At 41.2% G+C, this 26,901-nt stretch overlaps 1 pseudogene; it reads left to right on the forward strand.

Annotated features, from left to right (window-relative positions):
- The first annotated feature begins 11,439 nt into the window (after nt 1-11,439).
- Nucleotides 11,440-26,458, forward strand: LOC149826809 (5-amino-6-(5-phospho-D-ribitylamino)uracil phosphatase, chloroplastic pseudogene; annotated as a pseudogene).
- Nucleotides 26,459-26,901: the final 443 nt, after the last annotated feature.

Consider the following 26,901-nt stretch of genomic DNA (forward strand, 5'->3'; position numbering starts at 1 on the left):
TATGCTCAAACACTCTGGAAGCCATAACTTCCTACCTGAATGAAATCAAAGGATTCCTGCGAGCCAACTTTCTTAGTTACGTCAATACGAAGGGAATGGCATACTCAGAATTTTTCGGAAAAAAATCGCCAGAAACCCGAAATTCTTGCGGGACCCACGAAAATATTGGTGGGCCCCACAGAAATATTCCTCAGAAAATATCTGGTGGGACCCACAAAAATATCCTATGGAAATATCTAGGTGGGCCCCACACCAAGGAACCTCTTGGAATTAAAAAGAAGCCAAGGGGGTAGAAGGGGGATGAAAAAAACCCAAGAGGAGGTGGGCTTGGGCTATAAATAGCCCTCCCCACTCTCTCTCTTCTCATAAAAATCGACCCCCCCTCTCTCTCTTGCCTTCTCTCTCTCTCCTAAACCTCCCCTACCTAGCCTAGCCCACCTGAGCCCACCTGACCTGGTCTGAGCCTGTCTGACTTAGCCTGAGCCTGCCTGACCTGGTCCTAACCCACCTGACCTGGGTCTGAACCCACTTGACCTGGTCCAAACCCAGTTGACTTGACTTGAACCTAGTTGGGTTTAAAGTCAAAGTCAAAGTCCTTTTTGGTCCAGATTCCGGTTTGGGTTTCTGAACCCAGACTTAGCCTATTTGAGCTGAGTTCGAACCTGCTGAACCCAGTTGACTTGGATCGAACCCTGTTTGGTTCAAACCACTTAGGTTGAGTAGCTTGACCTGCTCTACCTCTTTCTCAACTAAGTCAGCTTCATCTGACTTAGTCTGACCTCTCGAAGGAAGGCTCGAAGCCAAAGAAGCAACCCGGAGCCGTTTCTTCCACGATTTGAAGTAAGTTCGCTTCGTTGATCCATCTCTCTCAAGTATTTGATTGTTTGTATATAGAATATACTTTCTGAAGTAGTATCTTGCTTTAGTTCTTGGTTGAGCCCTCTAGGACGCTTCGGTGTTCACGCGCTCGCCTCGTAACTATCGTCGAATATATATGTTCGAATGCGCAGTATATGCGTTCTTCAAAAATAGTATCTCACCCTAGTTCTTGGTTGAGCCCTCTAGGACACTTCGGTGTTCACTCGCTCGCCTCGTAACTATCGTTGGATACAGATCTAGGTGTATATCTGCTGATTCTGCCGACGCGTCTTATATCGCACAGGCTATGTAATTTACCTTTGCCGTCGCGTCGTATGATGCCAAGGCTCCCTGTTTTCTGCACTTCCGATTACTGCACTTACGATTATGCATTTACTTACGCCGTCGCGTCGAACGATGCCAAGGCTTCTGCTTTCTGCAATGTATTTACTTACGCCGTCGCGTCGAACGATGCCAAGGCTTCTGCTTTGTTATATATGTAGAATATTTCGTTCAGTTACACACCCTGAACAATAGTATATGCATTTCTTTACGCCGCCGCTGTATAAAGCACAGGCTTCTGCTTATACTACATATATAGCGCATAAATGAGCGTTCAAATGGAGATCAACTCCAAATCGCCCATGCGATTCCTTGACCGCTCCTCGTTCAAGATTCTGCTTGACGAATGAAGCCCCTATTGGAAAGGCTTCGCTTTTTGGCAAAATGCTCTTTACGTAAAGACTAAGTCAAATACGTATGGCCTGGCTATGGCCCAGGGTTCCTGCAACCTTGATGGATGCAAAGTACGCACAACGGTGCGCATCCATTTCCCGAATTAAGCGTGGCGATTTCCTACCAAAGAGTGGAGATACCGCTGAAATGGATAAAAGAAACGCACGCTTTCTCCGTAAAAGAGAGGAAGTGCTGCTGAAATTTCTAAAGAAGCTAAGAATAGCTCAGAAAGAACGTAGCAAGATACTCTGACATATAGCAGAGTGCTACCCAGTTCATGGTTTGCCCTCTACAACGTAGAAGGGTTCGTCGCACCACTGCCGGTAGAGCAGGGGAGGTGCTGACGAAATGGTTGGCAGAAGAGCTGCCGGAACCAATGGAACGGCATAATGATGTCCGTTGATGGAACGATGTCAGATCGGCTCGTATCCCTGTGTCTGCAAGGGCACCTTGCTCGTAAGGGCCGCTGAGCCGGAGTAGAGGTTGTGCCTTGGCTAGGTTGGACTCGTTGCGTAAAAATACGCCGAGTAGCCGATCTATTTAGATTGAGTCATATGCATGCTCATTGAGAACGGTTACACAACCAGACTCGTAAGGGCCGAAGAGCCAGAGTGTGTTGTTTCCACCCAAAGAGGTGTGATGCTCGTGGTGGCCGAAGTGCCAAAGAGCGGTGTTCTGCATGCATATGAATAAGACTTAAGGTCGCACATACCCCGCGGTTGAAGATCGTGTTAGGGGTACCCCCTCAGTAATGACTGTGTTGGGGAAGACTGAATGGGGTCGGGTACATACTCCCGTAGTGCTGAAAGCACGGGCTGCCTAAATGGCATGCAGATTCTGTCCAAGTAATTGTAAGACTGGCAGACCCCTTCAGGAATTATGCTCACTGTGGAATGACAGTGATGGTACAGCCTTGAGTGACATGTATTTTACTTTGGACCTGATAGAGTCCACGATGGCCTCAGTCACTCATGGGTTTTGGGGTCGTGGTTATCCTTAAGATCTAAGGATTGAACCCAACTACTGCAAGTAGACGATGCATCCGAATATGGGCCTAGTAGGATTCTCCCAGTTGAAACACACTGCCCTACTATGGATAGGGTCAACAGGCCTCTGGAGTATCTAAAATACATAGAATAATCAACCCCCAGAACGTCGCGTTGATGCCCGGACAATAGCTCTACCTGCGTACCAAAGGCGGGAGCGGTTAATTATCAAACAATGCATTAGTTCTAGGTACAGCGATGCTTTGAATGTATGAGTGGATGACGTGTTGAGTCAGTCCTGCATAACCTTTGTGAAGGTGTCATGTTCGGTATACTACTGGACCGACTGGGCAAAGACCCGTGTTGTATCCGCACGACTAAGCGAAGCTCGAGGAGTTGTCCTTAGATGCGTGGGATACGGATGTGCCAAGTATGAAGACTTGAGCTAGACATCACTTTGAGACCCGGAAGAGGTCATGGCTAAGTCGTGGAGACTTAAGCGGCTATTCAAATCACAGCCCTGAAAAGGCTTGCTCTAAGTCATGAGGACTCGAGCGGATGTTCAACTCATAGCCCTACGGAGGCTCTTGTGATATACGCTAAGTCTTGGAGGCTTGAGCGTCGTTATTGCGCATTGCGACCCTGAGTGGTCATTATCGTACTTGAGTTGAATGGATGTATGACTGCATGCTTACCAGACCATAGTGTGGTTCTGACCCCGTTTCATGGGGATTTTAGGTGTTGTACCTGCGTGGCGATATGCGGAGCAAGGCGGCATCGAGTTCCAAAGTTTCTCTAGACAGAGTTGTACTGCTTTCTTTTTATTGAACCTACATTGCTTTTCTAAGCAGTGGTGTTGTAATAAACAAGTGGTTTTCGATAAATGGAACACTTTGGTGGTCAATGAGTTGTTTGGCCACATACCTGCAACGTGCTCGGAGTTTTCTAAAACTGACGACTCATTATCGTCTGATTCCGCTGCTAAAAGCTTTTCTAAATTCCGCTGCAAAGAAAAAAAAAAAGAAATTCATGAAAATTTTAACTTAGCTTTGTTTTGGAAATCCGGGGCGTTACACGTACTGTGGCATTTTTTCGAAACTCAGTGCTCGTACTGGTGTGTTTTCGAAAACCAGTGCTCATACTGGTACATCTTCAAATCCAGTGCTCGTGCTGGTACATCTAGTGCTTGTGCTAGTGTCTGGCTGACTGATCGAGTTAGCCCTCCAGTTTCAGTCTTAGTACTAACCGTTCATCACAATTCAAGCTCTAAATTCTCAAATTCAACCTTTGGGTTATCATTCTGTCAAAAATCAATCTTGTTCTCTTGCGAAAGACCCAATTCAAGGAGAGTTTGAGGGAGCTTGTTCCTTTCGCATGCAACCATCTTTCGTTTGCAAGAACCCTCTTCCACGAAGAGTTTGAAGGGACTCATTTTCTTTGCGAACAGTTTGCAAAACAACAACCAACTTTATACAAAAGAACCCTTTTTCCAAGGAGACCTTCGACGAAAGCTTGTTTCTTTTTGTGGCCCCGTTTTTCTTATCTTTGGCCAACCCCTTTCCAGAGGACCCTCTTCTAGGGAGAGTGTGATGGACTTATTCCTCTGTGATACTTTCTCAACTTCATTTTTTGGCCGCCTTTCCATAAGAGAAGCCTAGAGATAGGGAGTTTTGACGAAAACTTAATTTCTCTTCGAAAGTTCTGTTTTGCAAACACCTCCTCTTTGGGGAAGAGAGAAGTACTTCCAACTTCCCATTCAAGTAAGGGATAAGCCTCAGTCTCTCTTTTGGGGAAAAAAAGAGGAGAATTTTGTCACGGACGTGTCAATCGACTATCAAGTGATTACATTCATCAAGGATTTCAAGAATATTTTGCCAATTTGCTATCAAAAGTCATTGTTGATCTCAAAGCTTTCATCATATAAAAGAATTTCCTCAAACTACCTTTAGTATTATTTTCAAAAGATCAAAGACTTTTGCGAAATAAGAACTGAATTCAAGTTTTTTTTGTTGGTCAACCAAGAGGATAAAGAAAAATCTTCGATATGACCAGCGAAGGTAAAATTCAATGATGTTGAAAAGCCATAAGCGAATTAATACTGATCATAGCTATGGCACATTCTTAAAGATCATTCTTGTAACGCCCCAGGTTTCCAAAACAAAGCTAAGTTAAAATTTTCATGAATTTCGTTTTTTTTTCTTTGCAGCGGAACTTAGAAAAGCTTTTAGCAGCGGAATCAGACGATAATGAGTTGTCATGTTTAGAAAACTCTGAGCACGTTGCAGGTATGTGGCCATGCAACTCATTGACCACCAAAGTGTTCCATTTTATCGAAAACCACTTGTTTATTACAACACTACTGCTTGGAAAAGTAGTGTAGGTTCAATAAAAGGAAGCAGTACAACTTTTTTCTAGAGAAACCTTGGAACTCAATGCTGCCTTGCTCCGCATATCGCAATGCAAGTCCAACACCCGAAATCAGCAATCATATGCCCATTCAACTCAAGTACATATGATGACCACTCAGGGTCACAATTCATAATAATGACGCTCAAGCCTCCAAGACTTAGCGTATATCGCAAGAGCCTCCTCAGGGATATGAGTTGAACATCTGCTCAAGTCTCCACGAATTAGCCTTGACCTCTTCCAGGTCTCAAAGGGATGTTTAGCTCAAGTCTTCATACTTGACACATTCGTATCCCACGCATCTAAGGACAGCTCCTCGAGCTTCGCTTAGCCGTGCAGATACAACATGGGTCTTTGCCCAGTCGGTCCAGTCGTATACGGATCATGACACTTTCACAAAGGTTATGCAGGACTGACTTAACAAAGTCCATACACTCATACATTCAAGTATCGCTGAACCTAGAGCTAATGCATTGTTTCGATAATTAACCTCTTCCACCCTTGGTATGCGGGCGAAGCATTGTCCGGGCATCAACTCGACGTTCTGGGGGTTGATTATTTTATGTATTTTAGATACTCCAGAGGCCTGTTGACCCTATTCATAGTAGGGCAATGTGTTTCAACTGTGAGAACCGTACTAGGCCCATATTCGGATGCATCCTCTATTTGCAGTAGTTGGGTTCAATCCTTAGATCTTAAGGATAACCACGACCCCAAAACCCATGAGTGACTGAGGACATCGTGAACTTTATCAAGTCCAAAGTAAAATACGTGTCACTCATGGTTGTACCATCACTGTCATTCCACAGTGAGCATAATTCCTGAAGGGGTCTGCCAGTCTTACAATTACTTGGACAAATATTTGCATGTCATTTAGGCAGCCTGTGCCTCAGCACTACGAGAGTATGTACCCGACCCCATTCATTCCGCCCCAACACAGTTATTAACCGAGGGGATACCCCTAACATAATTTTCAACCACGGGGCAAGTGCTACCTTAAGTCTTATTCATATGCATGCAGAACACCGCTCTTGGCACTACGGCCACCACGAGCATCAAACCTCTTTTGGGTGGAAATAACACACTCGGGCTCTTTGACCCTTACAAGTCTGGTTGCGTAACCGTTCTCAATAAGCATGCATATGACTCGATCTAAATAGATCGGCTACTCGGCGTATTTTTATGCAACGAGTATAAACCTGGTTAAGGCGCAACCTCTACTCTGGCTCAGCAGCCCTTAAGAGCAAGGTGCCCTCACAGACACAGGGATACGAGCCGTTCTGTCATTGTTCCATCAACGGACATCATTATGTCGTTCAACTGGTTCCGACAGCTCTTCTGCCAACCATTTCGTCAACACCTCCCTTGCTCTATCGACAGTGGTGCGACAAACCTTTATACATTGTAGAAGGCATTCCATGAACTGGGTAGCACTCTGATATATGAGAGAGTATCCTGCTACATTCCTTCTGAGCTATTTTTAGCTTCTTCAAAAATTTCAGCAACACTTCCACTCTTTAATAGAGAAAGCGTGTATTTCTTTTATCTATTTCTGCGGCATCTCCCCTCTTTGGCAGAAAATCGCTACGCTTAACTCGGGAAATGGATGTGCACCGTTGTGCGTACCTTGCATCCATCAAGGTTGTAGGAACCTTGGGCCATAGTTAGGCCATATGTAATTGACTTAGTCTTTACGTAAAGTGCATTTTGCCAAAAAGTGAAGCATTTCCAATAGGGGCTTCATTTATCAAGCAGAATCTTGAACGAGGAGCGGTAAGGGAATCACATTAGCGATTTGGAGTTGATCTCCATTTGAACGCTCATTTACGCACCATATATGTAGTATAAGCAGAAGTCTGTGCTTTATACAGCGGCGGCATAAGAAAATGCATATACTATTGTAAGACCCGCGATTTTTCAGAAAATATCTAAATAAAATTCATGAGGCATTTACTGGTCAAAATAGCATTTTTTTCTCAGAATGCGAAACAAATCAATTCCTGCGAGCCAGTTATACTTAAGATATTCATCGCTTTGCGAATATATGCTCAAACACTCTGGAAGCCATAACTTCCTACCTGAACGAAATCAAAAGATTTTCTCGAGCCAACTTTCTTAGTTACGTCAATACGAAGAGAATGGCGTACTCAGAATTTTTCAGAAAAAATCACCAAAAACCCAAATTTTTTGCGGGACCCACAGAAATGTTGGTGGGACCCACAAAAATATTTCTCAGAAAATATTCTAGAATATTCTAGAATATTTCAGAGCCTTCCAACACCTTACAACACTTTCCAGCATCTTCCAGCACCTTCCATGGAAGGAATTTCTGAAAAAAAACAAGGGGTAAAAAGGTAAAAGTGAAATTTGGGGCCAAAGTTTCACTTCTTATAAATAGGGGTGCCCTCTCTCTCTAAAAATTGCCAACCCCCCTTCTCTCTCTAAGCTCTCTCTCTCTGAAACCTCCCCTACCTAGCCTAGTTGGTCTGAGCCTGCTTGATCTGGTCTTAGCCTGCCTAATCTGGTCCTAACCCACCTGACCTAGGTCTGAACCTACCTGACCTAGTTCAAACCCAGTTGACTTGACTTGAACCTAGTTAGGTTTGAAGTCAAAGTCAAAGTCCTTTTTTGTCTGAAGTTCGGAGTTGATCCTTTTTTAAGTCGAACCTCGTTCGAAGCATTCCAGAGTCGTTTCTTCCTCAAATCGAAGTAAGTTCGCTTCATTAATCTATATCTCTCAAGTATTTGATTGTTTGTATATAGCATATACTTTCTGAAGTAGTATCTTGCTTTAGTTCTTGGTTGAGCTCCTTTTGGACACTTCGGTGTTCACCTGCTCGCCTCGTAACTATCGTCGGATATATATGTTCAAATATGTAGTATATGCATTTTAAAAATGGTATCTCACCTTAGTTCTTGGTTGAGCCCTTCAGAACACTTCGGTGTTCACCCGCTCGCCTCGTAACTATTGTTGGATGCAGATTTAGGTGTATATCTGTTTATTCTGCTGACGCATCTTATATCACACAAGCTATATAATTTACCTTTGTCGTCGCGTCGTATGATGCCAAGGCTCATGCTTTCTGTAATTTTCGATTATGCATTTACTTACACCATCGTGTTGAAAGATACAAAGGCTTCTGCTTTCTGCAAATATATATGTAGAATATTTCATTCAGTTAAACACCCCGAACAATAGTATATGCATTTCTTTACGCCGCTGCTGTATAAAGCACAAGCTTCTGCTTATACATATATGGCATGTAAAATGAGCGTTCAAATGGAGATCCACTCCAAATCGCCAATGTGATTCCCTTATCGCTCCTCGTTCAAGATTTTGCTTGACGAATGAAGCCCCTATTGGAAAGGCTTCGCTTTTTGGCAAAATGCTCTTTACATAAAGACTAAGTCAATTATGTATGGCCGGGCTATGGTCTAGGGTTTCTGCAACCTTGATGGATGCAAGGTATGCACAACGGTGCACATCCATTTCCCGAGTTAAGCGTAGTGATTTCCCGCCAAAGAGGGGAGATGTCGCTGAAATGGATAAAAGAAATGCACGCTTTTTCCGTTAAAGAGAGGAAGTGCTACTGAAATTTCTAAGGAACCTAAGAATAGCTCAGAAAGAACGTAGCAGGATACTCTGTCATACAGCATAGTGCTACCCGGTTCATGGAATGCCTTCTACAACGTAGAAGGGTTCGTCGCACTGTTGCCGATAGAGCAGGGGAGGTGCTGACGAAATGGTTGGCAGAAGAGTTGCTGAAACCAGTTGAACAATATAATCATGTTTGTTGATGGAACGATGCCAGAACCGCTCGTATCACTGTGCCTGCGAGGGCACCTTGCTCGTAAGGGCCGCTGAGCCAGAGTAGAGGTTGCAACTTAACCAGGTTTGGACTCGTTGCGTAAAAATACGCCGAGCAGTTGATCTATTTAGATCGAGTCATATGCATGCTCATTGAGAACGGTTACACAACTAGACTCATAAGGGCCGAAGAGCAAGAGGGTGTTGTTTCCACTCAAAAGAGGTGTGATGCTCGTGGTGGCCATAGTGCCAAGAGCGGTGTTCTGCATGCATATGAATAAGACTTAAGGTCGCACATACCCCGCTGTTGAAAATCGTGTTAGGGGTACCCCCTCAGTTAATGACTGTGTTGGGGTGGACTGAATGGGGTCGGGTACATACTCTCATAGTGCTGAGGCACGGGCTGCCTAAATGGCATGCAAATATCTGTCCAAGTAATTGTAAGACTGGCAGACCCCTTTAGGAATTATGCTCACTGTGGAATGATAGTGATGGTACAGCCTTGAGTGACACGTATTTGACTTTGGACCTGATAGAGTCCACGATGGCCTCAGTCACTCATGGGTTTTGGGGTCGTGGTTATCCTTAAGATCTAAGGATTGAACCCAAATATTGCAAGTAGAGGATGCATCCGAATATGGGCCTAGTAGGGTTCTCTCAGTTGAAACACACTGCCTTACTATAGATAGGGTCAACAGGCCTCTGGGGTATCTAAAATACATAGAATAATCACCCCCCAGAACATTGAGTTGATGCTTGGACAATTGCTTCGCATGCGTACCAAGGGTGGAAGAGGTTAAATATCGAAACAATGCATTAGCTTACGTTCAGTGATGCTTGAATGTATGAGTGGATGGACATGTTGAGTGAGTCCTGCATAACCTTTGTGAAGGTGTCATGATCGGTATACGACTGGACCGACAGGGCAAAGACCCCTGTTGTATCCATACGACTAAGTGAAGCTCGAGGAGCTGTCTTTAGATGCGTGGGATACGGATATGTCAAGTATGAAGACTTGAGCTAGACATCCCTTTGAGACCCGGAAGAAGTCAAAGCTAAGTCGTGGAGACTTAAGCGGTTATTCAAATTACAACCCTGAAGAGGCTTGCGCTAAGTCATGAAGACTTGAGCAGATGTTCAACTCATAGCCCTGAGGAGGCTCTAGCGATATACGTTAAGTCATGAAGGCTTGAGCATCATATTACGAACTGTGACCCTGAGTGGTCTACGCATTTACTTGAGTTGAATGGATACGTGATTGCTTGCTTACCAGACCATCAATAGTTCTGACTCCGTTTGATAGGGATTTCAGATATTGGACCTGCGTTGCGATATGCAGAGCAAGGCGGCATCAAGTTCCAGGGTTTCTCTAGATAGAGTTGTATTGCTTCCTTTTATTGAACCTATACTGCTTTTCCAAGCAATGATGTTGTAATAAACATGTGGTTTTTTATAAAATGGAACACTTCGGTGGTCAATGAGTTGCTTGGCCACATACCTGCAACGTGCTCGGAGTTTTCTAAAACCGACGACTCATTATAATCTGAATCCGCTGCTAAAAGTTTTTCTAAGTTCCGCTGCAAAGAAAAAAAAAAGAAATTCATGAAAATTTTAACTTAGCATGGTTTTGAAAATTCGGGGCGTTACAGAATTGGTATCATAGCATGTGTCTGAGAAACTTGGTTCAAGATCCGTCATGTTCACGATATCACACTGTAAGTATACGTTTTATACTTTTGTTCTGATCTAGGTGCATCTTTGTATAGATGGCAACTCATGACTCACGAGGGTACTACTATCGTTGTGGGATCGTGCACGATGTGTGGGTATGCCCATATGAGGTCAAAGACTGCCAGCTTTGTGGCGAAGAGGGGCATTCTGCCAACGAATACCAAATGAAATATACCGCCGATATAGGTCGGCGGGGATCGCTTGGTCTTAAGGACGAGACCTCGCGTGTTAGTGGACCACATTACTCTAGTAGAGGGAGTAGCCATACCCCAACAACTTCAGATGAACTACCACATCTGGTAGAATTTGACTTGAACTTCCTTAAGGGATTCGGTCAGACGCAAGGCTATCAACAGGCATCATATACGCCTAGCTTGCACAGTCGGGATGAGGGATGTAATAACTCCTTCTATAACCCCATTATGATTTCGGATTCTTCGAATCATAGTGCCATTATATGGGAGAACAGAGCGACTTCACAAACGCCGAGCCTGAATGTCCAGGGAGAGGGATACAACCTCTATCATCCCGTTATGGTCTCGAATTCCCCGAGCCATGATGCCACTGAGTGGACAAGTGGACCGGCATCACTGATCTACCCACAAGATTCGCTTGAGAGTGCAGAAGTGCCGCTGAAGCCAAAACTAGCTGTGCTTGCACCAAGACAATGTGAAAGCAAATGATACTTCAGGTTGTTTGGATAAAGAAAGAAACCCAATTCTTAGTAGAGGCTGGTAATGTTTTGGAGTCAATAGACTCATGTATATACTTTCTCAACGCCTAAGTCTGCCAGTACGGCATGACATTTTGTTTAAGGCGATGCTTGTCTAAATGAATGTATATAAGTAAATAACGCTTTTACTTCATCATATATATCAAGAAACTAAAAACAAGTGCTTGTGTGTGAATAGAGAAATGACTCCTACCACGAGGAGAATCATGTCGAGCGAGGAGTCTCATACGCAAGGATTCTCGCTCGAGATGCTCAACAACCTGGTTACAACCATCCATGAAACGAGACAAGAACCAGTCACACCTCGCAACAAGAACCTGGGAGGAATAACCTATGAGAAGTTCCTCAAACTGGATCCGTCAGTTTTCGTCGGTAAAGCTGATCCAGAACTAGCAGAGAGTTGGATCGAAGAGACCGAGCATGTCTTTCTGGTATTGGGAGTACCAGAGGAGAAAAAGACCAATTTTGGCACGTACCGATTGAAAGATAATGCACGGAAGTGGTGGGATACCACTAAGCTTATCCACTTCGCACAAGCCGAAGTCATTCCTTGGACTGACTTTTGGAGAACTTTCATGGATAACTACTTTCCGTTGCACTCCAGAAACAAAAAGAAAATGAAATTTCTGGAGTTGGAGTAGGGCGGTATGAGTCTGATGGACTATACCACCAAATTTTAGAATCTAGAGCGTTACTGCTCTCGATTGTTTGAAACAGACCAAGAAAAAGATGACAAATATGTGAATGGTTTGCGCGAAGGGCTACGATCTCGAGTGATAACGAGCATGCCTTCAACTTTTCAGGCTGCAGTAGCAGCAACTTCAAAAATCCAAGAGGATTAGGCGCGATCTAAAGTGATCCTAGCAAAAAAGCCCATAGTAAATGGTGGGAATCGTAAGAGGACATTCCCAAGTGGTCAGGGTTCACGACAACCCTTTCAAAAGAAGAAGTTCCAAGGTGGGAACAATACTCAACAAGTCATGAGGCCAAGACAGAACGCGACTCTAAACGGTGAGCAGTCCAGTTTCATCTGCCCGAAATGTCGTGTGAACTACCCTGGGAAGCCATGTCCTCGTGACATTGGTGGTTGCCTTTATTGTGGCAAGATGGGCCACTTTATAAGGGATTGCACCAAAAAGGCTGCGGATGAACAGAGGAGTAGTGTCAGATCTGCCGGACCCTTTCGACAAGCACCACAACGTTCGCAATTCCAACGACCCCCGCCTAGAGTAGAACAAAGCCTTGCTGTAGGTCATGTATATGTTGTAATGACTGAACAAGTCGAAAATGGTGATCTGATTGAAAGCACCGTACCTGTTAATGGACATGCAGCTTACGTCTTGTTTGATTGTGGTGCTACTCATACCTTTATCTCCGATGATTTCACCGAACAACTCCATGCCTTGGTGCAACCGGTTGATAAAATAATCGAAGTGTATAACCCGTTGGGTTCACGCACCAAATGTATCCGGTGTGTGAAAAACTTGGATATTGAGATAGCAGGGCAACACTTGCCTACTGACGCCATCCTGATCGATATGATACAGTACGATGTCATTCTAGGAATGAATTGGTTGGCTCAGAATAATGCCAAGATTCTGTGCCGCGAGGGCAGGGTGATTCTATCTTGACCCGGATTGCCTAAAATGAAATATCGGTTATCCAAACCAGTTCCACAAAAAAGGCTCATATCAGCACTTAAGATACAAAAATACCTTAGCAAGGGTTGTGTGGCCTTCTTGTTGAGTCTTTCGATGGAAAAATCCAACGACCAGCCCCTTGAGAGTTTGGAAGTGGTGCAGGAGTTTCATGATGTATTTTCTGAGAAGTTACCAGGACTTCCATCACTTCGTGAGGTTGAATTTATAATTCAATTCTTACCCGGAACAATGCCGATATCACTACAAGAAAATTGTTAATTAGCGACGGAAAAAATCCGTCGCTAATTAGCGACAGATTAGCTAGAGATAGAATCTGTCGCTAATTCGCGACGGATTAGCGAGGAAACAAATTTTATCGCTAATCTGTCGCTACTTAGCGACGGATTAGCGACTAAATTTTTTGTCGCTACTTTTTATTACAAGAACACCATTTTAGCGATGGATTTAGAGAGGGAACTCTGTCATCGCTAATCCGTCGCTAATTAGCGACGGCGTAGCGACAGAATATATTCCGTCGCATTTTTTGTATTTTGATTTAGCGACGGCTTAGCGACGGAAACATTCCGTCGCTAAGCCGTCGCTAAATGTCGCGTAAATCTCTAATCCCATCCCTCTTTCTCTTTTTCCTGTTTCTCTTTTCCCTAAATCCCTAACTGTATTGCTCCTGCCCGCCGCCCTCTCCCTCCCGCCGCCCGTCGGCTCTCGCCACCGTCCGGTCGTCGCTGCCTCGTCGACGATCCTCGCTGCCGACCTCTCTGCTTGGCTAGCGGCTGCGCCAGGGACCCCGAGCACCGGCGACCCGCCGCCGACCTCTTCCTCCTCCCTGCTGTTCCTCCCTGTGGCTGCTGCCAGGAGGTGTTGTCTCCCCTTCGCCAGCGACTCGCAACCGGCGTCCTCAGCCGCCGACGACCGACGATCCTCCCTGCAGCCACCTCTTCGCCTCCGCTCTGAGTTCCGACGATCCAGTGGCCCCCGAGCTTCGCTCCAGGTCTCCCCCTCTCTGATGTCGACTGCGCCGGCCACCGGCGACCTCGCCAGCCGCCGCTCCCCGTGCTTTCCGCCAGGGGGGGTCGACCCCCTGCCGGAAACGCAGGGGGTCGACCCCCCCTGCCGTAAAGGCACGGCAGGGGGTCAACCCCCCATGCCGGAACTGCCTTTCCGGCAGAGGGTTTAACCCCCTTCCCTGCCGAAAAGGCAGGTGGTTTAACTGGCTAGGTTGAGATTTAAAATTCAAAAAAAAATTTAATTATAAAAAAAATTTCAAATCGAAATCAACTGGCTAGGTTGAGATTTAATCAACTGTGGTTAGTTAGAGTATTTCATAAATTTTTATCAATTTGTTAGTTTGTTCTAGTTAGAGTAGTTCATAAATTTTTATCAATTTGTTAGTTTGTTAATGTCTACTGGTAGTTAGTTTTACTTCAATTTGTTTTCTTGAAATCTGGTTAGTTAGAGTATTTCAATCTATTAGTCTTTTATAATTATATTTTTCTTAGATAGATTGGTATTTAATGTTCTCACAATCAGTTAGTTAGATTAGGGCTATTTGAATTCTTTATGATAGTGGTGGTTAAACGGAGTTCACATCTTTTCTAGTAAACTAATTGATTGATTTACTATTCCTTTGCTAAGTAGTTCAGATTAGAAATTGTCTATGACTTTATGTTAGTCAACTGGTTCAACATGTTATAGCTGGTTTGTTAAATTAGCATCTTCTAGTTAGATTTGGCTTAACATATATACTATTTTTCTTCTCTTCTTTCAATTAGTTAGAGTTGTTTTAATTTGTTTTAATTTGTTTTAATTTTTTTAGTTAGTGTTTCATCTTGTTTCATGATTAGTTAGTTTGTTACTTAATTTGTTTTGTTTTTGTGCAGATTTTTCAACGGAACCAACTCGTGCTCGGCCACCTGTGGTAAGTAAATGACAAAAACAATGCAAATCGGGTAAATACCCGTGGTGAGTAAGTGATGCAAACGTATCACATGTTATTTAATTTATTGAATGCAGCACTTTATTGTTCACACACTCACTTAGTTGTTGATATCTAGGACTGCTTTGTTGGAGTTCAGAGATCATGCTGAGCATGATTTTAATGTAGAAATATGGAAGTGTTCTTATTTTTGGAGTACGGAGTCCATGCTAAGCATGGTAGTAGTTAGTGAGATATTGAAGTGTGTTTGCTGCAGGTACATGTTTGCCATTTATTTGATATGAATGATTATGATGTATTGCAATGTTTGATGTAATTGTATCCATGCTTGCATGTAGTTACTTTCAATTTGATTTTGACTTCCATGTGAAATTTTATAATAAAAGCATGCTTCAAATGATTGTATCGTGTCATTAATAGTTTGCACATGAAAATATTAAGTTATCAATGCATGCATCAAAATTCTTGTTATTGTTTGACATAGTATATTGTATGATAAATTTGATATTTTCTTCATCGTAGCATTCTGATTGTTTTTTTCTTAATTCGTTAGGATACTATTCGTAACATCATACGACAGAATGACTGCAAACCGTGAATGGATGTACCGTAGGATAGTGGACAATGAGTTATCGCATGAATATATGGATGGTGTCGATAGTTTTATTGAATTTGCAACGGCGAGTGTCAGTACGGTAGATCCCACAGGTCGGATTAGGTGTCCCTGCAAGATTTGTAAGAATAATTGATTTGTAGAACCTCATGGCATTAGACATCACCTATACAGGAAGGGTTTTGTGAGTGATTATCAGAAATGGACGTTTCATGGAGAAGAATTTAGAAACGATTTTGATGCACGGGTGAATGTGGTGCACGATAATCCATATACGAATTTGATATTTGATGCTGCAGGAACAGAACTGGGTTCTGCTATGAGTTCTAGTGATGTAAGAACTGTCGTAGATGAAGAATCACCAAATGATGCAGCTAGTAGATTTTATGATTTACTTAAAGATGCTGATGAGCCACTTTGGAACGGTTGTGAGAGTCACACTATCTTGTCTGCAGTTCTTCAACTAATGAATTTGAAGTCCGAGTATAATTTGAGTCAATCATGTTTTGACCGTTTGTGCATGATTGTGAAGAGTATGTTGCCTAAAGATGAGAAATTGTCACAAAATTTCTATCGTGCGAAAGTTATGGTCAACGCTCTAGGTATGGGTTACAAAAAGATTGATGCTTGTCCAAATCACTGCATGTTGTATTTCAAGGAGCAGGAAAACGACATATCATGCCCGTCATGTGGGCATCCTCGGTTCAAGCCAAAGACAAGAGGCAATGGTAGCACGAGATCAAAGGAAGTTTCATACAAGTCGCTCCGCTACTTTCCTATCACTCCTAGATTGCAGCGATTGTATATGTCTTCAAAGACAGCTAAACACATGAGATGACATGCAAATAAAGTTCGACACGATGAAAACAAGATCACGCATCCTGTTGACGCTGAAGCTTGGAAGCACTTTGATCGTACTCATCAGAACTTCGCAATGGAAGTGCGAAATGTTAGACTCGGTCTATGTACAGATGGATTTAGTCCATTTGGGGGTAGATCAACTCCATACTCATGCTGGCCAGTATTTGTAACTCCATACAACCTTCCACCAAGCTTGTGTATGAAACGTCCGAATCTTTTCTTGTCTCTGTTGATCCCTGGTCCGACCTCACCTGGCCAAAATCTTTATGTATATCTAAGGCCATTGATTGATGAATTAAAAGTACTGTGGGATGATGGTGTTACCACGTATGATGCCCACAAAAAACAAAATTTCAACACGAAGGCCGCTGTTCTATGGACAATCAGTGACTTCCCTGCATATGGTATGTTATCTGGTTGGAGCACACATGGGAGGTTGGCTTGTTCGTACTGCATGGAGGATTCCAAAGCTTTTAGATTGAGGCATGGAAGGAAGCCTTGCTGGTTTGATTGCCATCGTCGATTTCTACCCAGTGATCATCCGTTCCGACGTCAAAAGAATGCATTTACAGTAGGCACAACTGAAATGGAAGGTCCATCCTCAAGATTGTCTGGCATAGAGATTTTAAGAAGATTGCGATACTTTCCAGATGTATTAACAGATGCCCGCAGTCCTACACCCTTCTGTGGATTTGGGAAGGAACACAATTGGACGAAAAAATCTATTTTTTGGGAACTACCGTATTGGCCGACCCTATTGATACGACATAATTTGGATGTGATGCATGTAGAGAAAAATGTGTTTGATAATGTGTTCAATACAGTAATGAATATTAAAGGAAAAACGAAGGATAATCCGAAGGCCCGTATGGATTTAAAATTAATATGTAAAAGACCAGAATTGGAACTCAAAGAGTATAATGGCAAAGTACTGAAACCAAAGGCGAAGTACGTGCTCGGACCTGATCAAATAAAACATGTATGTCAATGGTTGAGACAACTGAGATTTCCAGATAGATATGTCTCTAACATTGCTCGGGCTGTGAAGATTGACGATGGACAGTTATATGGGTTGAAGAGCCATGATTGTCATATCTTTATGCAACGATTGATACCCCTAGCATTCCATGATATGTTAGACAAACCTATATGGGGGGTATTGTCTGAGTTGAGCGGATTTTTCAAAAAATTGTGCGCATCGGAGGTCATTGTATCAGATGTAAAGAATCTCGAGGACTCTGTCATCACCACTGTTTGTCTGTTAGAAAAGATATTTCCGCCAGCATTTTTCGATGTTATGAAACATTTGCCATATGAACTAAGGGTTGGTGGCCCTGTGCAATATCGATGGATGTACCCATTTGAAAGGTATATGTTTTTTTATATTTGTCTCTTTAATGACAGATATTTAAAATTTGAAATGTATATTCTTGTCAGATGCATGTTCGACCTAAAAAAAAAAGGTTCGTAATAAAGCAAGAGTAGAAGGCTCTATTTGTGAGGCGTACACTTTAGAAGAGATTTCAAATTTCTCATCTATGTACTTCGAACCTCATATTTCAACACGTTACACATGCCCGCCCCGTAACGATGATGGAGAACAAGTAACTATAGCTGACAAGCTGTCGATATTTCAACCACTTGGGCATGCATTTGGTAGTTGCCAATCAAGGCTATTGACAGATCGAGAGCAAGATGCAGCACACATCTATATTCTTTTTAATTGCTCAGCAATCAACCCATACATCGAGTAAGTATATGTATATGCAACTCAATTATAAATCCTAGTATGTTCTATATGTGGATACATGACTCGGTAATATAAGTATTTGTGGTTTGCAGACGATTTGATCTAGAGTTGCGAAACGAAGTTTCACATCTCACTGATGCAGAAGTATAAAAAGAACGTGAAACTAAGTTTGTGGAGTGGTTGAAACAGTTGGTAAAGAAGCTAACATAAATTTTGTACTTATAAACAACACTAAGTTACTTAATTGATCGTGATCACAATCATTGTTTATGTTTGTGCGTAGGTTCGCAATGGTGATGTTAAAGATCAAGGAATATGTGATTTAGAAAATAGTCCGACCAAAGTTGTGCAATGCTACAAACAACGGGTATATCGTAAATGGTTATCGATTCCATACAAAAGACTACGGTATAAACAAATCAATGATAAATAGTGGCGTGTGTGTCAAGGGTAGCAGCTACGGTGAAAATGAACATGATTACTACGGTGTTATAGAGGAAATAATGGAGTTGACTTACTTAGGCATGAATAACAGGGTTACGGTATTCAAGTGTCATTGGTTTGATCCAACTGCAACAAGACTCGACAAAGCTTCAGGCATTGTGGAGGTGAATCATAAATCCAGGTTTGGAACATATGAACCATTCATATTAGCCTCGCAAGCTCAACAAGTTTATTATACTTCATATCCGAGTATAAAAAAGTCAGATAGAAATGAATGGTGGGCAGTTTGCAAGGTGAAATCCAAACTATACCCCGAGTATGATTAGTTACAGGAAGATGAGTTAGCTGAAGACAGTGATTACTATCAATCAGATGATGTCTGTGACTTCGCTTATGGTCACGATGTTGCGCATGATATGCATGTCATATCTCCATTGGCTGATGAAACATTCATAGAGGAATGTGATCCAAATGATGTACCAAGTGGATGGGCAAACAATGAAGAAGAAGAAGAAGAAGAAGAAGAAGAAAGTCAAACTAGTGACGAAGAAGAATTCTCAAGCTAGTGAGCAAAATCTTATACTACAAACCTCTATTTAAATGCATTATAATACTTGATGTGAGTTGTATTGCAATACTTGGTGTGAATGATTAAAAATTTTATTTGAATGTATTGTAATACTTGATACGAATGATTCAAATGCATTGTAATACTTGATGTGAATGATTTCAATTATCTGAATGTATTATAATTTATGCAATTAACGAATGATTTGAATTAGTGCAATACTTGATGTCAATGATTTGAATTATTTGAATGCATTGCAATGCTTGATGTGAATGACTTGAATGCATTGTAATACTTGATGTGAATTATTTGAATGTATTGTATGACATATGTTATTTGTTTGAATATGGTTCGTGGAGGTTATAGTGGTCGCTCATCCAGTAGTAGTCAGGCTCAACCTTCATCTTCACGGGCTCCTGTGATAGGTATATCATATAACTAATTAGATGCTTGATTAGTTCAAATGCACATTCTGAGAATTTCTAATGTATTTTTTTACAGATGATGTTGCGCCTGTACACGACCCACCTACACCAGTTGATCGCACAAGTCAACAGCCAACACAGGAAACAGGGTCTTCTCAGGCTGGCACAAGAAGACTCATTCGAATAGTGTATATCGATAATCGACCGTAAGTATTTTGTTTTCAATTATTGCATATCTTTTAAATATTTTATATTGATATTTACTGTGTAACAATTCATGTGCAGCACGAGGTTTGAGCCACAAGAAGTAGTACGGGAGATTAGGAATTCACTTCTTCAACATCTACCAGGACCAGTTGCTCAATGGAAAGAGTACCCAAAGGAGGTGTTAGACAGATTGTGGTCCTCATTCATGGTATACAGTTGTTCCTCATAGTTAATGTGTTTCATATTTAATTTATTTAAGCAATGTCTACTAACTTTCTGAAAATATTTGTAGGCTTCGAATCGCTTTGCAACTACGGTGGAAGAAAATGATGCAAGGAAGGTGTGGCAGAAGGTGGCTGCCAATCGATTTGCAGACATGCTGCACACTATGAAGACTGCAGCAAAAAAAGCATCTGGCGTAGTAAATGATCCATTACTGTGGAAGGGCCATGGTCCTATTACTATCAGGAGAGATTACTGGGATGAAATGTGCGATAAGTGGGCGGGAGATGCATTTAAAAATCGCTCTGCGAAGGCTTCACAAAATCGATCGAAGATGCCCGAAGCCCATCTACACACAGGTGGATCTAAGACATTTGGGAGCCACCTAAAGAAAATGGTAACTCATCAATATATAATATTAATTTTATAAGTATTGTTGCAAACTTGTGTACTAAATCTTTTGTCATTTAACTTCGCAAGAAGCAGAAAAAGGAGGCAGTGTACCATATAAGGATGTGTTTGTAGAAACACATAAACGGAAGACCACGGGAGTCTTCGTATCAGAGAAGGCGAGAACGACAACGGTATGTGTTAATTCTATTAATAATCATTGCAATATATATGCAAGTTATCATAATGTTATCATTAATTATTAATGAATACTTTAAACATTATTTTGTAGGAGGCATATGAGCAACAGATGGTAGAGCGATATGGCAAAGATGCTACTCAGCATCCATCATTTGATCCTACAGCATGGGTGACTGCAGCAGGTGAACCCAAAAAAGGTCGCGTGTTCGGGTTTGGGAGTAATATGAACACTTCACCAGTTATTGGTTCTTCCAGTTACGACTCACCGACTTCTTGCGCCGACATAAGCTCCAAGCAGCCGACTATTCTTTCCGGTGATGATGTACGCGAGATCATTAATGAATCACTGAATAACTACTTCCAATACACCGTCGCCCCCTTTCTCCGAAATGAGATCAAGGCCGCTGTTCAGGATAGGGGATCTTCGATTCCAGGTCCCTCTCAAGTATAATCACATATATAGTTTTTTTTACTGTCTTAAAGCACATCTGAGCATGGTAGAATCACATATAGAGTTTTTCTAGATGCCTTAGAACACATATGAACATGCTATAATCACATATTCAATTTTTTTTCTGCCTTAGCACACATATGAGCATGATAGAATCACATATAAAGTTGCTTTGCCTGCCTTAGAGCACATATGAGCATGCTATATTCACATATTCAATTTTTTTACTGCCTTAACACACATACGAGCATGATCGAATCACATATATAGTTTTTTGCCTGCCTTAAAGCACATCTGAGCATGGTAGAATCACATATAGAGTTTTTTTATATGCCTTAGAACACATATGAACATGCTATAATCACATATTCAATTTTTTGACTGCCTTAGCACACATATGAGCATGATAGAATCACATATATATATATATATATATATATATATATTTAACTTTTTGTCTGTCTTAGAGCACATATGAGCATGATAGAATCACATATAAAGTTTTTTTGATTGCATTAGAACACATATGAGCATGCTATAATCACATATTCAGTTTTTTGACTGCCTAAGAACACATATGAGCATCTTATAATCACATATTCTGTTTTTTGACTGCCTTAGCACACATATGAGCATGCTATAATAACATATAGAGTTTTTTAACTGCCTTAGAACACATATGAACATGTTATAGATCATTTATGATAGAATCACATATAAAATTTTTGGCTTTGCCTGCCTTAGAGCACATATGAGCATGCTATATTCACATATTCAATTTTTTTACTGCCTTAGCACACATACGAGCATGATCGAATCACATATATAGTTTTTTGCCTGCCTTAAAGCACATCTGAGCATGGTAGAATCACATATAGAGTTTTTTTATATGCCTTAGAACACATATGAACATGCTATAATCACATATTCAATTTTTTGACTGCCTTAGCACACATATGAGCATGATAGAATCACATATAGAGTTTTTTTATTGCCTTAGATCACACATGAGCACATGATAGAATCACATATAGTGTGTAATTTATTTCATTATATTTTGTTTATCAATACTGACTGTTCTTTTCTTGTGTAGGCTGCTAGCGATAATCAGGGTAGTGGAGCTGAAGGGACAGATAAAGACAATGAACAAGAAGACGCACAAAATCTTGGCGATGATTAGAGGACTGTGTTGAAGAAGTTCTATTTTTTTTATTTTTCCTAATTGTAATTGTTGAATTGTAAATAATTAAACTTCTTAGTTTTAAGGTGGAACGATTAATTATTATAGATACTTGTTATATGAATTTTTTTGTGTGGTTTGTTTTTTATTTACAAGAAATATAAATTGTACAGGAAATATAAATTGTACAGTTCTCGGTAATTAATTTTTAAATAATTTTTTTTGATTTTTTTTCGTTTTTGCGACGGATTAGCGACGGATGATTCCGTCGCTATTCATATTAATCTAGCGATGGCTTAGCGACGGAATTAAATCCGTCGCCAAGCCGTGGTCGCCGTTTAGTACCGGCGGATTGGCGACGGAATATAGCGCTCGTTATTCCATCGCAATTAGCGACGGACCTGGCGACGGAATTATTCCGTCGCCAGTTAGCGTCGAAATATTCGCGACGTAAGCATACTGTCGCCGCGTTGTCGCTAATCCGTCGCTAACATGGTTAGCGACGGATTAGCGACGGAATGTGGTCGTCGCTAATCTACTGCTTTGTTGTAGTGTATCCAAAGCCCCGTATCGAATGGCGCCAGCTGAACTCAGTGAGCTGAAATGTCAGTTGGAAGAACTGATGGAACAAGGCTTCATCCATCCGAGTGTATCACCGTGGGGAGCCCCGGTGCTGTTTATAAAGAAGAAGGATGGATCTCTTCAGTTATGCATTGATTATCGGATGCTTAACCAGGCAACCATGAAAAATAAGTACCCGTTGCCTCGGATTGAGGACTTATTCGATCAACTCAGAACTGTCAGAGTATTCTCCAAGATCGACCTCAGGTCTGGGTACCATCAGCTCAGAGTTAAGGAAGAGGATATACCTAAGACTGCCTTCAGAACGAGATATGGCCATTATGAGTTTGTAGTAATGCTCTTCGGACTCACTAATGCGTCTGTTGCCTTTATGGATCTAATGAACTGAATATTCAGACCATATTTGGGTAGCTTTGTCATTGTCTTCATCGATGACATTCTTGTATATTCAGAGAATGAGGAACAACACAGTGAGCACTTGAGGATCGTCCTGAAAACCCTTAAGGATAACCAACTCTATGCTAAGTTTTCAAAATGTAAATTCTGGCTAGACAAAGTGATGTTCCTTCGCCATGTGATCTCCAAAGATGGAATCACAGTAGATCCTACAAAGGTGGAAGCTGTGATAGACTGGAAGCAGCCATAAAATATCACTGAGGTCCGTAGCTTCCTTTGACTTGCCAGATATTATCGAAAGTTTATACAAGACTTCTCCCGAATCATCGTACCGATGACAAAACTGTTGAAAAAGGGAGTTAAGTTCGAATGGATTGACCAGTGTAAGGAGTGTTTTGAGGTTCTCAAACAGAGGCTTACCATTGCCTCTGTCCTTACCTTACCTTCTGGTCAGGGAGGCTTCATGGCTTATACCGATGCCTCGGGAACGGGTCTGGGTTGTGTGTTGATGCAGCATGGCAAAGTAATCGCCTATGCATCTCGTCAGTTGAGAGTTCATGAGAAGAACTATCCAACCCACGATCTTGAACTGCCACAGTGGTGTTCGCACTAAAAATCTTGCGACAGTACCTGTATGGAGAGAAATTTGAGGTCATGTCGGACCATAAAAGCCTAAAATACCTCTTTTCTCAAAAAGAACTCAATATGCGGCAACGACGATGGCTGGAATTCCTCAAAGACTATGAATTCACGCTTTCCTATCACCCTGGAAAGGCAAATGTCGTAGCAGATGTCCTTAGCTGGAAGTCATTTCTGGCTGATCCAGGAAAGATTCGATTGTCATGCCTGACAATCCATATTGAGATCCTGTTAACACCCAATATTTTCACTCACCTTCCTGACATCTCCACCAATCATCACATTTTGGTTCTTCGAGATCACTAAAGGGAAAAATGGTCATTTCTGAGTTTAGACCTTGTAGAAAGCCCAAAATTTCATTCCTAAGTCTCAAAATTTCTATATTTAGGCTCAGAAATACCTTTAAACTGCAAACTTTCAAAATTCTACTCTTGACAAAAACCTAGAATTTCCCATTCCTGATTCAGAGTAGTATTTCTTGAAACATGTCTTTGCATGAGCATTTCATATCATTTCATTGCACAACATGTCACTTCGAGGTCCATAACTCTCGATTTCAAAAACCTCAATCCAGATTCGCATTTTAACTCTTTTTAAAATTGATTTCAAAATCCTGGGTCTTCAAAATTGCCAATCTTTTCCATTTTACCCCCAGGACTCTGAATTACAAAAGTTTTTCTCAGGAAAACAATCTGGATATTTTGATATTGATTTTAAAATTTTAGGACACAATTTTAAATTTAGAAGATTTTATCTCAAAACTTTTTGCAAAAAGACTTTAGATCTCTTTACAAAATTTCTGCATTTTCTTTATACATATTTTTGCCCTGAAAAACCATTTTCTTCCAAATTCTTGAAAAAAGACAAAGTTTTATCTCGTATTATAAAAATTCCAAAAAGAAGTTATTTCTTCTACTTTTTATTTTCAAATAAATGGTGTGGGACCCGCCTTGAACTAGTATCACACTCAGATTCTCAGGTATGTTTTTTATTTTCAAGCAGGGTCCACCTGGAGATGGCACCAATTTTGCAAATTCCTATTTGTAATTTTTTAATGTTATTTATCTTATAAAATAGTTAGTGGGCCCACACACAGGTGGCACCCCACTGGAGCTCCCTGCAGGAAAATTTTCCGAACAAAAAAATAAACTTTATTTCAAAATGATTTTTAAATTCGGCTGAGGTAGCATCACCCTAAAAAACTCTCATTTATTTTGTTTTACTATTTTATTTATTTTTTTTATAACAGCAGCCTTAGATGGTGCCACGGCCCAGCTTTCCTAAAACATTTCATTTTACCTAAACTTTAGGTAAATGAACCTAAATTTTTGAAAGTCATAAGATTCGCCCCTTTTGAAAATGACGGATTTTCAAAACCAATTAAATTTTTCGTTTCAAAATTTTCAGAAACTATAACGGAACCGCATAAGGAAAGCTACGATTTTTGTTTTGAAAAGGGGCTCAAAAATCTTTAAAAAGGAGGATTCGGATGGAAAGAAGGCCTCCGATTGATTTTTCACCCTTTGGTTTTATTGCAGGTGCCCTCTTCTCTGTCATGGGGTTTTTCCCCCTTTGAATGTTGTCTCCTCCATCCAGCGTGAAAAGCCTCAAGCCCTTCAACTCTTGGTGGGTTGTGTGATGGTTCATTTGGTGCAGGAGATTCGGCCAGCGTTTTCCCCATTTCCTTCAGCCCAACAACAGAGAATCGACCCTCAGTTGCTGTCTACAGGGTAATTTGGTGCAGAGGATTCAGCAGGCTCCTTCCCATTTCCTTCAGTCCAACAAAAGAAGATCGACCCCTAATCGCTGGTTACAGATTCATTGGGTGCAGGGGCTCTACAAGGTAATGTAAAGCTACGATTCTACCATCCTTTTGTTCAATTTTACTAAATCAAAACCATTGTTGTAATTTGTTAGCTAGAATCAACCTAAAATGAAGGTCCATCTATGGTTTCATTTCAGCATAATAGAGGATTTCGAAATGGAAAGATGGTAGGATTTCACAATCAGGCTAAACAGATGAGATGGTTCGTCCTTGTCATGGATCAAACCTCTCATCTTAGTAGCCTATATACATTTTGCCACCTCCTGCTTTCATTCTGAGAAGAATAGAGGGGATAAAAAATGAACAAGCAATCTCTGAGGTTCTGTGCTGGTCAAGAGATCCTGCTGAAATGAGAAGAATGGGGTTGAGGAAGGTAGATATCTATCAAAGCCTGCACGATGGTTTTTACAGGGTTCGATCTGGATCACGGGAATTTGCACTGAACTTGATAAAATATAAGATACCCATGGCTCTAGTGTCTACACGGCCTAGGAACCATTTAGAAACGGCACTGAGAGCTGTCAATATTGCAAGTTTTTTTTTTAGCGTTGTTGTTGTTGCTGATGATGTACATAGAGGCAAACCTGATCCAGAGATGTTCATTTATGCTTCACAACTCCTTAATTTAATACCTGAGAGATGTATCTTCTTTGGAAACTCAAATTCAACCATTGAAGTTGTGCATGATGATAAGGTGAAATGCATAGCTGTTGCTAGTAAACACCCAATGTATGAACTAGGTGCAGCTGATTTGGTAGTCAGGAGATTGGATGAACTTTCTATAGTGGATCTGAAGAATCTAGCTGATATATAAACAAAATTTGAATCCCAAGAAATAGAGTTGGAGTTGTAAGAGGATCCATCACCATCCACCTCTGTTGCAGTTGATGATCTGCGGTAATCTTTGTGTAAAAAATCTTTAAACATAATCTCATCTTTTTCTCAGAGGCATGATTTGCATTTTATGCACTAGATTTTAGTGGTGCAACATTTTGCCTCTCTGTATATAGAAAATAGAGGGGTTGTCTACATTGGACACCCTTCCTATTGTATGTACTATACACAGTCATTAAATGTTAATTTCATGATGTATGATATGTAAAGCATCAACGTGAATGCCTTTCATCTATAAAAAAAAAAATCATGATAACGTCAAAAGAATTATTTATGAGACAGTGAGTTGGACAACATGAAAAGGGTTTAACTTGGTAGCCTACTTTATCTTTGCCATTATCATAAACATATGAAATCTGCTCATGTATCTTCTCCAAAGCATGGAATTTCTATTGAAAAAGA

This window comes from Nuphar pumila, chromosome 10 (assembly GCF_984573655.1).
Source record: "Nuphar pumila chromosome 10, dmNupPumi1.hap1.1, whole genome shotgun sequence".
Taxonomy (NCBI): Eukaryota; Viridiplantae; Streptophyta; class Magnoliopsida; order Nymphaeales; family Nymphaeaceae; genus Nuphar; species Nuphar pumila.